This window comes from Prionailurus bengalensis, chromosome C2, assembly GCF_016509475.1.
Source record: "Prionailurus bengalensis isolate Pbe53 chromosome C2, Fcat_Pben_1.1_paternal_pri, whole genome shotgun sequence".
Lineage (NCBI taxonomy): Eukaryota > Metazoa > Chordata > Mammalia > Carnivora > Felidae > Prionailurus > Prionailurus bengalensis.
The window spans coordinates 31,521,741-31,537,766 of NC_057350.1; positions in this window are offsets into that span (position 1 = coordinate 31,521,741).

A 16,026-nucleotide genomic window follows, 5' to 3' on the forward strand; every position below is an offset into this window, starting at 1 on the left:
GGCTAAAAATGAATTCATCTTCAGTATTCATCTTCATATTTTCTGTGTTAGAAAATGGAATTTATTTACTTAGTGAATTATTCTTCATCTAAATGTGCAACAGCTGTTGAATTCTATGCATCCTTATTCTTAAATATCCCTGGTTTTGGAACAATTTTGCTTGGGTGCAGCCTTCATCCCCTTTATCCCTCTCATAATTTCATCTTTATTTCCAGGTTCCAACTCAGAATCAGAACTGTTTCATCACTCCAAATTCTCATGACCAAAAAAATGACCAAAAATGATCTTGCTAAGGGAAATGTTAATGTTCATGTTTCCTCCTTAAAATACTACTAAGGCTTTCCAGCTATCTCTAGAGTAAATTCCAAATGCCTTGGCTTAATTTTTTTTAAGTTTATTTATTTATTTTGACAGGGGCAAAGACAGCCCAAGTGGGGAGGGACAGAGCAAGAGGGAGAGAGAGAATCCCAAGCAGACAACACTGTTGGCATGGAGCTGGACACAGGGCTCAAACCCACAAAACCGTGAGATTATGACCTGAGCCTAAACCAAGAGTTGCATACCCAACTGACTGAGCCACCCAGGTGCCCCACCGGCTTATTTTTTTTAAAGTCCTTCATATTTAGGGACCTATCTTCTGCTTTAGTACCACACCACCACCCTTGCCTCCAGGCATGTTGCATCACTTGAGGTTCCTAATACATTTAATACCATTCCAAGTCTCCATTTTTCACACTTGTTGCCGAGTGTGAAAAATATCCCATCTTCCCAACCAAGTTCTACTCCTCTTTTAGTTCCCAACTCAAATGTCTCATCTTCTGGGAATGTGCCCCTAGACCTTTATATTTGAATTAGAGATCTCTTTTCTGTTCCTCTTCGCTTTTGGACACCTATTTCTCAGCATTTACATACTGCACTAAAATAAAATAGTTGACTAAACTACAAACTCTTGGGTGCAGTGAGTGGTTCTCTTTCAGTTGAGTATCCCAGGATCCCAAGTACTTAAGACAATGGCTAGTATAGGGGCTCTTAACACATGTTGTTTGCAGACATAAAAAAAAAATGTCAATGAAAAAAATGTACTTTTCCCTGATTCACAATTTAGCCTGGTATCAGTCTTAGTAGGCATCTAGGAAAAGTAAAGCCCTTGAGGAGACAATCATTCTATTTCTACTGTTTTCAGCTGTCTTTGCACTTAATTCCAGATTTAAAGTCAATTGGTCTATCTACGGCTTCATGTTAGTTCCTGCCACGTTCTTCCTCAGGAATGAATGTTCCTAAGCTTCATTTCTGCATCATCACAGAACCTCAGGAAAGTCTGAAGGCATAATGAGGTTACCTAGTCCAACTTCAAAGAAGCCCAAATCATCTGTTTTGATAGGTGTAGTATTAAATGATAATTTATTACCCATCTGTAATTCTGCTGTGACAAATTTTATGGAAGCAATGAAATTTTAGTAATCCAAGGCAGCTCCACTATGATCTCTGCTACTGAATATGTTTTCTTGGCGATAAGAAACCCAGGGAGAAGAGAATTAAGACTATTATTTCAATGAAATTGAGGGGGAGGGGTGCTCAGATTTATATGATAATAAATTGAAAGTAAAAAAAAGAGTATATAAAATTGGTTGTTATAAAACAGAACTACAGTGAAAGATTTGCTAATGGTTTTGTGATTGAGATTTTATATTGAGGGCTTTCTTTTCAATTAGAGATTGTTATAATCAAAGGAAATAAAAGTGTTGCTATTCATGCAGGAGGAGAAAAAGCAAACAACACATTCATATAATTGAACTAATTGAAAGTTCTTAGGAAAGGGTAAGGGGAGCAAAGTTTGTAATCTCTTAATGTATTTCTTTCTTCAGTTCAAGACCCAGAGAGATAAATATGATAATTTTAGCCAATTACATAAACATATCCTAAACTTTCTTCACCTTTACTATTCTTCGTTGTTATTCTTCACTCACCAAATTTTCCTTCTCTTTAAATCCCATATGAAAACCATTAACTGGCATTATTAATATAATTTAGCAATATCTTTTCTTATAGTGAATACTGAGTTAGAAGTAAAGATTATCCACAGCACATTAAAAAAGGGCATGATGAGATGAGTTCCATAATTAAAGGGCTTCAAAAAAACAGTAAAAATATTTTCATTTTGATTGTAAAATACTAGCTCAATTCCATAGCCTTATATGCCCTAGAACTTATACTTGAATAAGGTGGAAAATAGGAGTAATTTTGAAAGTCAGTATTAAAAAAATCCAATTACCTAATTTTCTAATAATCTTCCAATTTTATTCCCATTGTTAAAGCACAAACTCACATCACCTTTTATCTATGCAACTGCAATGTAGTATCTCACATCCAGTGCAAAAATATATATCATGTTAAAAATGTCTTTTGCCATAGCAATATTTTCTCATTTAGTTATCTCATTAGCTCAATGACTGATACTGAATAGCAACTTTGGGAAGACCCAAAGAAAAGTGAGCTTGCAAACGCATACTTTAGTCCTGATTCTGGGATGTTTTCCCCCTCAAATCACATCTGATCATTTTACTTTATTGCGGGTTTTAGACAACTTCTTCCATATGGAGAAATCTTAGATGGATTTGGTGCTTCTTATATCTCGAAAACAAAGTTATCACTTTCATTCATTCCTTTCTTTCACACAGTCCAGCATCAATACATGAATTTGTTATCAAAATAATATAAATCCTAAATAGTCCTCTGATTAAAGGAGAAATGAATGATTACTAATTAGCCATCTTATGATGAAATGTAAAAAGGTAGAGGATTGTATAGCAGAGGTGAGGGGGGATTTACTCAGGATACATTTTACTAAGGGCCCTACATCTTTTGCTGGGTCACCAATGTCACTTACCTCAATTACGTGTCTGTTTTAAGCCTCGCCAATATTGCAATTTTTGTTTAACAGATACTAAAAATATCTTTGACTTTATTAAGGGAGAGATTTCTTTGCTGTGCCTACTGAGCTACATTCCAAAAGGAAAAACAGGAATCAGTTACTAAATAGTATAGAAGAAATAGCAATATTGTTCATATTTCTTTTTTGTCTCTTCACTTATCTATCAAGAAACCAGTGAGAAATGATGTCAGATGTTTCTGTGACAATATGCCTTTACATGCCAAACACCTGAACATACACTGGTGACTCAGAAAAAAACTTTCCAGAAATGTCTGGTCATGCCGAGAGACTATTTAGTTGCTCTTGCTTTTCTCATTAAAACTTTCAAGGTGACTGAATATGTGCTCCTAAAATATCACCATTTTAAATCCTGCTTGTTTGGAACATTTCACAGTCAGCCCATTGATACCGTCTTAACGGATACACAGCTGGAACTTTTCCCATATGAGTCTAATGACTTTTTCCTTTAATACTCTACCTCCTTCAGTTCCGCCTTTCTAGACAGCACAACATACTGAGTGTTGATTTATACCAGGATACAGGCTGTTCTTGCCTTTTCTTTGTCCAGATTGTATGAAGGTCACAGTGAACAACAACCTCTCTCATGTACTTGTGCAATATTACAGAAGCCCAGGGCTTCTCTCAGCCTCAGGTTATTATTTGGAGATTTGAATCCTGACTTTCTTAGCCACTTGATTTATTTTTTGCCTTCCCCTAAATTAAAAATACTACTGGTGCCTATATATTTCACTGGGTATTTTCATCAAGTTTTCAAGTTTTATTTGCTTTATCACATTGCCTCTCCCATGCTATCAAGAGGAATGTACATTTCAGTGAGTTTCTTATCATAGCAAATAAACACCATCTTTATATTAAACATAGTTTCAGTTCTCCGTCCATCAGTTTCCTGCTGCCCTTCTCTTTAAGAAACTTGGAAGTTCAGGACTGAAAGGGAACTAAAACTCACCAACCTCAGGGCCCATTTAATGGTTGAACATCTGGAGTTCTGCTCAAACATGTCCTATTTTGCAAAACGAAATTCCTCACTGAGCAACATATTCCATTTCCAAAGGCTCTTATTGTTAACAAGGCCCAGGCTTTTATCAAAATTAACACTGTTGCATTCATCCACTGTTTTGTTTTTGTTTTTGTTTTGTACATTTTGAGTGATATAGGACTTTCTCAATTCTTTCCCCAGGACACCTGTTGAAGACGTTTCCTGTACTTCCTTCTTCTACCTGCTCCAAACACTTCCTCACCTTCACCACAAGATCATCAAGCTATCCTCCCAGTGGTGCAAACTTCTCCTTTTAATTTGCTCTAGGTTGTCAGCCTTCCCAGCACACAAAATCAGCAAATGGTGTGGCTACATGAAGAGTAGAAGAGGATCATATCGTTTCTTTCATCCTATGTATTATACCACCTTCAGTGTAAATTAAGCTTAAAATTACTTTTTTTAATAACAAAACTATGTTTTTTATAACATATCATGTTATAATTTCTTGGCAATTATAATCACTACAGTCAAATTGGATAACCTCTGTCTTATAGAATCTAAGTAGGGTTTTGTACCCAAACAAGAGCATTACATTTATTTTTACTACTTTTCACTCATTAGGTTTGACCTGATCTTTCCCAGAGACTCACACCAAAGTATGCAATCAAGGCAGAGTGGGAGTCTGGAAAAGACAACTAACTTAAGTTATGGTACAGATTGAGAGGCCTTATAAAAATAAGCAAGTTGTGAAGAAACTTTTCAATAGACAATCTGAGAAAGGGAGGAAATGAAAGGAGGAAGAAAATTCTTCCTGAGACTTTAGAGTAGAAAATGTGTGTTCCTTTGCATATAGCAGAAAATAGATCAATATGAGGTGCCACAATTTATTTAACTATGTGTTAATTATTGTATACATCTAACAAAAACTTACATCTTGGCCCTCATAATAAAGACATATTTATCAGTCATCAGCCCAAATTTCAAATATAAAATCAAAATATTTAGCCACAGAATTTGTTATTTCTATATATTGAGCAAAAGATATCCCAGGGAAGGCAGGTTACATAACTTATGTGGCATTTAGATAACACTGTCCATATACAATATAGGTCTTTATGTACACTTAGTAACAATAAAGCAAAATAGCATGACAATTGTGTAAATAAAGGAAAGCAAGTATTCTATTTGTGTGAAAAGTAGGACAATGTGGGCATGGGTCCAATTATTTTTCTGAAAAAAAAAAAAAACACAGGAATTTTTATTTAAAAGCCATTTCTCGAGCAACATACCATAGAATATACCAGGCATTGTTCTACTCCCCAGGCAAACAGAATAGACAGTCACTTCTCAGAGGAGAGACACAGAAAAATACCACAGAATATACCAGGCATTGTTCCACTCCCCAGGCAAACAGAATAGATAGTGACTTCTCAGAGGAGAGACACAGAAAAATCAGTTAACTGGCATTGAAAGTTAGAGGAAGAAAATAAATCAGGGAATTTGGACCAAGAAAACCAGGTAGACAGGATGTTCAGTTATTAAACAGGGTCATAAAGCAGGAGAGAGAAGAAATATTTGGGTACTATCTGAAAGATGTGATAGAGCAAATCAAGCAAATATTGGAAGAATAGTATTCCAAGGATAACGAGAAGCCAATACAAAGGCTAGAATGTTTCTGGGCTTTTCCTGGAACTTCAAGAAAGCAATTGTGCATAGAACATGATGAACAAGAAACACAATAAAGAGATGTCAGAAACACGATGATGGTCCCAATCATAGGGCTTTGTAGGTCTTTGAAAGGACTTTGGCTTCCACTTTGAGTGAAGTGAGAAGACACTGAAGACTTCTGACAGAAGTCATATAATTTAACTTGCATTTTAAAGAAGTTACTCTAGCTTCTCTCTTGAGCTTAGATTGTAGGGGGTGGGGGCAACATGAGAACAGAACCAGCAAGAACAATAAGGATGAGATTGCAAAAATCTATATGAGTGTAGTGGCATCCTAAAACAAGGTTAGAGCAATAGAACTTGGGAAGAGTTGATAAAATTCGGAAGCTATGTAGAAAGCAAAACATATATTAATACAAATTACACTGGAACGCTTTTCAGAAAGAGAATAAAATCCATGCAGGTCTTTACTCCCTTAATCTTATTCCAGGTTAAATCCAAAGAAATCAGTATATGAAATAGTAAGAATTCCAAAAAATATTATAGTCAGATATTCAGCTGTAATTTTCGGACTGATCAAACTAAGAGAAAATAGTTTGTCTCTATTCTTGTCATATGCATTATTTATAATATGCTAAATATGACCCTGGTGTTATAATTGTGTTATGGGTTAAACTAAACCAACCCCCAAATCTCAAGTAACATAAAAAAAAAAAAGAGAGAGAGAGAGAGAGTAACTTAACACTTATTAAATTGCATACATGATTCTTACACATAAAATTCCAGTCTTGTTCTTCCAGGGGAATCGTAAGGCTCAAAAACAAGCCCTGCCTTTTTTTTTCTTTTCCTCTTGTTTTTGGTGTAATCAAACATGTCTATGGGAAGTAGGGACACACTATTGCTTTTTGCTAACATGCTGACTGACATAAGATTTATAGACTAAAATTAAGAAAAAAGAAAGAAGAGGTAAATTGAAAACAATGAAATCAAGTTCTGTTTTCCTGGTTGTTATAAACATATAGCCTCTGGTCAGCAACCTTCTCCAATGGCTCCCCAATGATCCTCTGCTATTTGGTAGCATGCACAATCTTGTGTAATCCCCTCACCTTGAGTGTGAGCTGGCCCTATTGACCTGCTATGATAAATGGAATATGGTAAAAGTGATGGAATGTTACTTCTGTGATTAGGTTACAAAAGCCTGTAACTTCCATTTTGTTAGCATCCTTTCGTGACTTTCTCATCCTCTTGCTACCTGCCACTATGGTGTAAGAAGCCATATGGCAGCGCCCATATCAGAAGAACCAAAGTAGGCATCTAGGCAACAGCTCACGAAAAACTGAGTCCTCAGACCAACAGCCATGAAAGAATAACCATGAATCCTCCAATGACTGTTGACGAAGATCTTTCAAAGAAAAGACTTGAGATGACTATATTCTTATGATATTTCCAGAACCAGAGGACGCAGCTAAAAAGCATGTGTGAAATAACAATGAGGAAATGAATGTGTATGTTTTCAGATGCTAAGTTTTAAGCTGCTGTCATGCAATGATAGACAACAAACACACACTTATTTTAGTTCATGAACATATTTAGAACTGTCAACACTATAGTGAACAAGCATTTTTAAGTAGATTGCCTGTTAATTTAGTGGTCTGCTAATTCCTACTTAATCCCTGGTCTTAGATGTCATTCTTAAGAGACAATGGTCAACTATAAAGCAGCAAAAATAGGCTTTTGAGAATAATAAACCCAAGTACATCAAGTTGAGGTAATGGTTCAGCCCTAATGAGAACATACTCAATAGCTGAAATGTAAGTCACTGCTTTCCATTTTACTTATCACTTGTAACTATGTAATAAGTATGGTAGCATGTATTAGTTTATTATGATTCTGCACTATTAACATGATTCACAATCTCAGGTTTCATTAAAGTCCAAGAAGTATGTTTTACCCCCTTGAATTTGAAGGATGGAAAGAAGTTTTTCTGTTTGGTATTCCTTTTATGTCCCCCCCACCCCTATTTTCAATGTCAATTGTGAAAATTTAATTGGTCATTTGCTTAAATTTGCTCGAAGAGTTATCATTCTAAGAGGCTATAACTTTGTTTATGGCAGCTAAAATTTTTTTCTGTATTATATCTCAAAGTTAGCCAAGGAATATATCATAAGGGAAATTTCATATAAGCATTGAGTAAACATATTAATAACATACCCTATGAGAAGCCTGGCCTATCCCTAATTATACCCAATGGCAGGATTATAACAATGAATTTCTCCTAAGGATTTGCTTTCTATACTCAATGAAATATTCTTGATTTTTATAGAATTCTCTCAATAGGTAAGTTCTTATATTAGTTTAAAATAGAATGCTATTCTCAATGCAACTAGCCAGCACCCATTAACCGTGGAAATGGGATAACTAACTAGTTACTTCCCATGCTTGTTTTTCAAAGTCTTTCATAAAACATTCATTAAGCTGAGCTCCATTCTTCAACATTAGCCCTGCTAGCTACAATTCTCAAATGTAGAAGTCTTTATGCTACAGATCCTAGATTATTTAGAAAGCTGCTAAGGCCAGTTGTTAGCAATGCGATCTTAGGGGAGTTAACTGATACCTCTGAACTTTAATTTTCTTATCTTTGAAAAGGGGGTCATAAACTATAGCACATATGGTTTAATTTTTTTCATAGTCATGCCAGATAAGAAAAATAAGATTTAAACTCAAATTTTAACTTAAAATCATGAAAGTATTAGTGTTACATAGTATGTTACACTATAGTGTAGTAGGAAAGGAGATGTGAATATTTTCTCTCTCTTGAACTTATATGTCCTTCATTTGAAAAAAAAAAGTAAAAAGGGATGATTATAATCAGTTTTCATTCGAGTCAGTAGTAAAACAATGATTATAAAATGTATATTCTGCTAATGTGTTATTAGAACACAACTTAGAAATAAAACTAGTAACATCAAGGAATCTGTAAGTTCATGGCCCCTGCAAATGAAAAGCTAACAGCAAGTGGTCCAAATAAGTTGAAATAAAATAGCATCTTGTGTTCCTTGTATTTGTGCTTTTACATTCAATCTCAAAAGAAATCACTTGAACTAGAAATATTTGCAGTTTTCTCATGGAGCTCACTAAACCCTTAGCCCTGGGTTTGCTCTTGTCATACGCCCTAGGGAGAAGTTTTCTCTGCATTTTATTACCCTTTCACTAGAGATAAAAAGACCAGGCAAGCATATTCAAAACACAGTTTTTCTTGAGTGAATAGGGAAGAGAGACCTCTGAGATTCTCGTATTCTGCTTTTTAAACCACCAAGAATAGGTATACGTGATTAAAGATTGAATTTGCTTAAGAATAGTAGCTAAGCAAAAATGACTTCAATATGAATGAATCAAGGGTCAGTTCTGGCGCCGTAGGCTCATTGGAAATATTAAACCTATCATTTGCTGTAGATAGTTCATACAAACCAGGGCCTTCCAGACACCCACTTCGTCTTCTTAGTAATATTATCTAAACAATAGTGTCTTTTATGATCTCAATAAAAAGGCCATAGAAAAGAGATATCTTAGGTAAGATGTTTTGCCTTCAAATATTTAGATTTTATTTTTTATATATGTACAAGAAACTTATGGTTAGAGCTGCCACAGTCAAGGCATTTCTATCTCCCTCTCTTCTCTGGAATCTATCCAAACTAAAAAATGCATGAAGCTCAAATAGGAATTTTCTATCTTCAATGAAAGTATGAAAAACCAACTCATATTCAAACCCTAATCTATAAATAAGCTGCCAAGAACAGTGATACTGGGACCAACTAGTGTGGCATGATGCCTAGACTCGATCTCTGTGTGTCTGTGTCTGTATCTATATCTGCATTTGCATCTGTTTATGTACATGAGACCAGCTAGCACACATCTAAAATGTCTATGACCCACCCAGTTGGTGATCAATTACTAATTTGAGGTAATAAGGTTAAGGAGCTTCATGGGAACTGTGTGGGCCTTATTCCACACAGCAGTGTCACAGAGGAAGGACAAACAAGGACCTGACAAATATTCACAAGAACAAGCCTATAAGTGGGAGAGAGTGAAGGGGACAATCTGTCACAACAGCCAATCATGGTCCACTAAAGAGACTTGTAAAAATACAAGACCATCCAAAATAAAAGTTTGTGAGAGAGTGACTCAGTTTGGCCTAAGCTTACTTCCTCTGTACCCCAAATATTCAGAGTACTGAGTGGATGATGGTGTATACATGTGCTCAGCATAGATAAGATACCGCATAGATACCTCAGCATAGGTAAGAAAGTGTTCTGAGAAATGTTTCTGTCCTATCTTATTTTTCAGCAAAGAGCTGATGCTGACAGAACAGACCTCATTTAAAAATGAATCAAAATCATGGCATGCCTTGGTGGCTCAGTTAGTTAAGTGGCCAACTTTGGCTCAGGTCATGTTCTGCATAGTTCACAAGTTTGAGCCCTGCCTCTGGCTCTGTGCTGACAGCTTCAGATTCTGCTTGATTCTGAGCCTGCTTCAGATTCTGTGTCTCCTTCTCTCTCTCTCTGCTCCTCCCCTGCTTGTAATCTGTTTCTCTCTCTCTCTCTCTCTCTCTCTCTCTCTCTCTCTCTCAAATAGGTTTCAAAAAAATTTTAATGAATGAAAATCAGAAAGCATCCACACCCAAACTGGATAAAGATAGCGTAATATAAAATGCACCAAGTAATACAACAAATGGAGAGCAAACAAAAGTAGCTATTAGAATTAGTAACAAAATTTTAAAAATCATTCCATGTAAATACATTCAAAGAAGGTTTTTTTTTTAGTTTAATTATTTATTTTGGAAAGAGAGATAAAGCATAAGTGGGAGAGGGGCAGAGAGAGGGAGAGAGGGAAAGAATCCCAAGCAGGTTCTGTGCTGTCAGCACAGAGCCCAGTGTGGGGCCTGAACTCACAAACTGTGAGATCATGACCTGACCCAAAGTCGGATGCTTTGAGTCGGATGCAAAGTCGGATCCATTTGAGCCTCCCAGGTGCTCCTATCAAAGAAATTTTTTAAACCACTGCCTGAGACAAAATATCAAAGAGAAAATAAACTAAAAATTAATATGACCAAAGGAGATAAAAAGTGAGCTAAGGCAAGGAAACAGAAAAGAAAAAAATAAATAAATAAATAAACATGGAAGTAAATACCACCTTATAGCTGCAAGAATTATAGCAGACATAGCTAAAAACATAAGCTTAGAAAAAAGCATAGAAAAAAAGATATGAGAAGAGTGAGCCAGGTAAAAATGGATTCACACTACTGATAAGATCAGGGAACTTTCACATCTCTTGGCCTTGCATAAGACCCCGGGGACACCCCGGGTTCTGAAAGTGTTTCAAGAATAGCTGAGTATGAAATTAAGAACAATATTGCAAGTTAGACGTTCTAAGTGAAAGGTTGATATAGTGTGGTTAAAGTATGCTACATACAAAAACTAAATTATATAAAGTTCTTAATTTCCTATAGCTGATGTGATCTTCTCATGTGTTTCCAAGCTGTTGGGCAATGGAGAGCCTTCAACCTTTACCAATTTATTTTCTCACTATTTCTTCTGATAGATGAAGATTTTTTGTTCCCTGTGTTAAACAGTCCTTTTCAGTTAAATGCTAACCCTTTCTTTCACTTTGCTCTTCCTTGAGACAAACACAATGTTCATTCATCTCCAGATGTGTGTAGCTATACGACAGACCTTACCATACCTTCATGGAGGTGGAACAGAGAGCCTCGCATTCACATGCGAATTGTTTTGCTGCTGAGTCTTGGTTGTTCTCTTCAGTGACAGTAGTTCTGTCTTTTTGGTTAAATTGTGCCCTAAAGCAGTGATATCACACACAACTGGTCAAAGTTGTGGCCAATGCCAATTTTAGCCTTAGGAGAGAGAAGCCTCTGCCTTTGGGTCCTACAATTGTATAATTCCACTCTAGCCTTATTCTAACTGTGCCTTTCTCCTGGAGTGAGGGCTCCTCTGAGTCAACGGAGAATGACAACCTGGAGTTCATGTGCTCATCTTCTATACACAGACCAAACACACAGGATTGAGATGTTTCCTGTCCAAAAGGGTCTTGAGCCCGTTTCCAAGCTGGGCATGGGCCTGTTCGCCTGGTCCTTCCTTCCTTCTTTTTTTTTTTTTTTGATCTTTATTTATTTTTGAGAGAGTAAAGAGTCAGAGACAGAGTGAGAGCAGGGGAGGAACAGAGAGAGAGCAGAATCCGAAGCAGACTGCAGGCCCTGAGCTGTCAGCACTGAGCCCGATGCGGGGCTCGAACCCATGAACTGTGAGATCATGACCTGAGCCAAAGTTGGACACTAACCAACTGAGCCACCCAGGCACCCCTCCTGGTCCATCCTTCTAAGAGGAGCATACGCAACTTGTCTATGAACCTGAGACATACAGACTTTAAAGTGACTCCATGATCAATGTCTCCTGATGTTCTCAATCTGTGTAATTCTCAATAGTCTCCCTTTGTGTGTAAACAGAACCTGTGAGTACCTCTAACAATCAGATTATGATAGGAGACCCTGAGTGGCTCAGTCCACTGAACGTCTGACTTCAGCTCAGGTCCTGATCTCATGGTTTGTGAGTTCAAGCCCCATGTCGGGCTTGCTGCTGCCAGAGAAGCATAGAGCCTGCCTCAGATCCTCTGTTTCCCTTTCTCTCTTCTCCTCCCATTTGGGCTCACTCTCTCTCTCTCAAAAATAAGTAAACATTTGAAAAAAAATGACAAAATTAATGGGATGTCACTCCAGTGATTAGATGTTATATCTAACATATATCTAACATATAACAATGGTATGTTATATTGTACATGATTATGTTATAGAAGACTTGGACTTGGTTGGTGACTCATTATAAAGTTTTACTCTCCTCTTGCCTTTGAAGCAGCAAACCATGAATCCTACCCCTTTAAGTAATGAATTATATGAGGGTATTACTAGGCTGACACCTTAACTGCTACCTTGCAAGATCTATACAGAATAGCCAGTTAAGCTGCACCTTGACTCCCCATCCAAAGAATCTATAAGATGATGAGTGTTTTGAGCTACTAAGTTTGTGCTGCATAGAAAACTAATACAGTACCCTAAGGTCTAAGGGGTGGCCCTAAGGATGACTTTAAGGGAGGGTAATTAGGAAGACTGAATGTAGTGTGGGTATGTGGACTGGGTGTCCTCAAGCATTATAGGAGGCCTGTGCAGAATGTGAAGGAGGCAGGAAGATGAGCAGGAGAGAATAGGGAGGCAGGCAGACTGGGCTGACTTCTACACTGCTTTGGTCTGATACAAAACTCCAAGGAGTGTTAGAACTATAAATCTAAACATGACCTTCTTGGTTGTGATGAAGGTAGCACAATAAGACACATTTCATCTAATGACATGTTAACATCAGGTATAGCTTTTAAATATGGAGACTACAATATGTGGATCTCCATTTGTATCTGTGCCCTGGGCCTGCCATTCCTGCTAACTCGGCCCTATTTTAGCAATGGAAGTCTTAGGCCCCTGAGGTTGCAGTACCTTTTAGGTCCCAGGAGAGTAACCTGTACAGATGCCCTTGGCCAAAATCATTCCAAAGAGCATGGAGACCCAGCCAATTCCCTTGCCTATACATAGCTTGATACTTTAGGTTTTCTCACCAACAAAGTTAACCTGGTTTTTCCCCATGGTATTTTGGTTCGGAAAAGGGAGGTTAGCACATATGTGACACTCCTTCATTCCATTCCTTTTACACATTGTCTCTGTGCAGAAGAGCCAGGCTTTCCATTCTCTCTACATGATGTCATGAGCTATCCAAGCCTATAGTAAAGTAGTATGTCCTTGTTTGATAAGATTGATTTTTGAATGGTATATCAGTTATGGATACTGTTTTTCCATGATCAAAAAGTCACCTGTGCAACAAAGTTGAAAAATGATCTTTGTTGTAGCCCCAGGATTGGAAAGTCCCTCCTATCAACCTTATAGCTAAACTTGAAAGGTATAAGGCTAGAAGAGTACATGAAAGAGTAGGAAACCTGGCTTAATACCACCTGAATGAAACAATATAACCAAAATATTTCCCTGTAACTGTAATAGAAAACCTTTTTTAAAATGTAAGTCTGTATGCTGAGGGTAGTATTGCTAGATGCAAGCATTATAACTCACAATCTTAGCTAGAATTCCACCAAAATGTTATGATTTTGAAAGTGAACAGATAAATCACTTTAGGGAATACCACATTAGATTGCCATGGAAGCAAAGACATCCTGGGGTTGTGTGCATAATAGTAACAATAAAACATGTCTAGCTCTTGCCAAAAGAAAAAAAAAAAAAAAAAAAAATATATATATATATATATATATATATATATATATATATATCAGAGTGAGACTAAGTGGTCTAAATGGTAACAAAAGAAACATCTAGCAACACCATGAGATTTAAGTGAAGGTGGGAAGTGAAGACGGGAGGAATGTCCAAAACTATTCTGGATTGTTCTCCTTTTCCACTTTTGTGAATAGTGTTAGGCAAGACAATAAGAGAGGAAAAAGAAAGAGGCTGAGACACAGGTGAGTGGAAGGGTGTCATTTGTAACTGCAGCTGAGAAGTTTGGTTTTGAAATAAACTGTGTTTAAATAAACACAGTTTATTTCGAAGATCAGAGAAATCTAGATATGTCTAAGAGCCTGATGAGTTAATGCTTATTTGTATATAGAGCTTGTTTGTGGGAGGGTCTATACACTCCCCTGGACAAAACTCCTAAGAGGGAAGAGAATCAAGCACAGAGGCTGTGCCCAACCACAATACTTAAGATATGTGGGACTCTCTGTATTTGCTAATTACAAAAAGAAACCCCAAGTGCTGTTGCCAAGTGATTGACTAATTCTGGAGGGAGTTTGGGTGGTTGGCAAAGACAGACTATGAGAACTAAAAGAAGAATCAATGTCTTCTCAGTTCCGCAGAGAAAACTGTGCACATAGCTTTGCTATGCCAAGAGGTCCAGAGAACCAGCCATACTCCAGAAGAAGAGCAATGCCTCAGAGTTGTGCTGGGGAGCAATCGAGATTCTTACCAGGAAGTCAGGGTAGGGAAGTGGAGTGACCTAATCGTGAGCAATGGAGGAAATGTCCGAATGCCTTACCCAACTTCTCTGGGAGCACATTTAAAGATTTCAGGCTTTAGGTTGACAGAAGCTGAGAAGACTTGTTTGTGCAACTGACAAACCACACACGGATCCCGAAAGATGTGTAGAAGAGATGTAAAAGGAACCAAAAGCACTGGAAGTCAGGCTGATGCAAAACCCCACACAATAAGGTTCATGAATCTTAATGCATCCCTATCTGTACACCCCAGATTAATGTATCCTAGGAGCATGGGCTAGCAAATCCTACAGATCTTCCATTTGTTAGAATTTTATATATAGCACAACACCATGTGCGTAAAGAGATTGCATATGTATATGTTTGTCTATGCATAAAATTTCTCTGGAAAAAGATACAAGTAGCTGATAACACTAGCTGCCTCTGGGGAAACTGGGAGGTGACTTAGAAAGGGGAAGTTGGGGGCGCCTGGGTGGCGCAGTCGGTTAAGCGTCTGACTTCAGCCAGGTCATGATCTCGCGGTCTGTGAGTTCGAGCCCCACGTCAGGCTCTGGGCTGATGGCTCAGAGCCTGGAGCCTGTTTCCGATTCTGTGTCTCCCTCTCTCTCTGCCCCTACCCGGTCATGCTCTGTCTCTCTCTGTCCCCCAAAAAAATAAATAAACGTTGAAAAAAAAATTAAAAAAAAAAAAAAGAAAGGGGAAGTTGACTTATTTTTAACTTTTTACATGAGTAGGACTTTTGAACATTTTTACCATGCATATATTTCTTATTCATAAACCCCATACAATCTAATTAAAAATAGAACAAAACAAGTTTTAGTGTTTTTAAAACCCATTTTTCCAGCCGGTAAACACTTGACATATAATATCAATAAATGAGAGCAGCCAATTCTTAGATTTTTAGGTAGTACAGATGTGAGTATGTGGGTAAATCTATTGTTTCAGAATAGACAACAATGTGATTATAAAGATTCCAGAAGTCTTGTAGGCCAAAATCAATTTTTTCCATTAGCCTTCAAGAATCATGATAAAAAAAATGATTTGAACTGATTATGAGATAACTTCTTAATGCTTTTATTTTCTTCTACCTGCCAGGGAACTCATATGGACAATGCTAAATTATAGATCCTGGCAGTTATTTCCCACTTCCTTTCTACCAATTCTTCTCTGTATCTATCTTTATGTTTGTACAGATATTTTACATAGTAGTTTTTATTAACAACCTCAAATATGTTTTGACAGTAGGGTCTGCTTACATTTAAATAATCAACAAAATAAAAACAAATATTCAAAACCAAGTAGTATAATGAATTGGACAA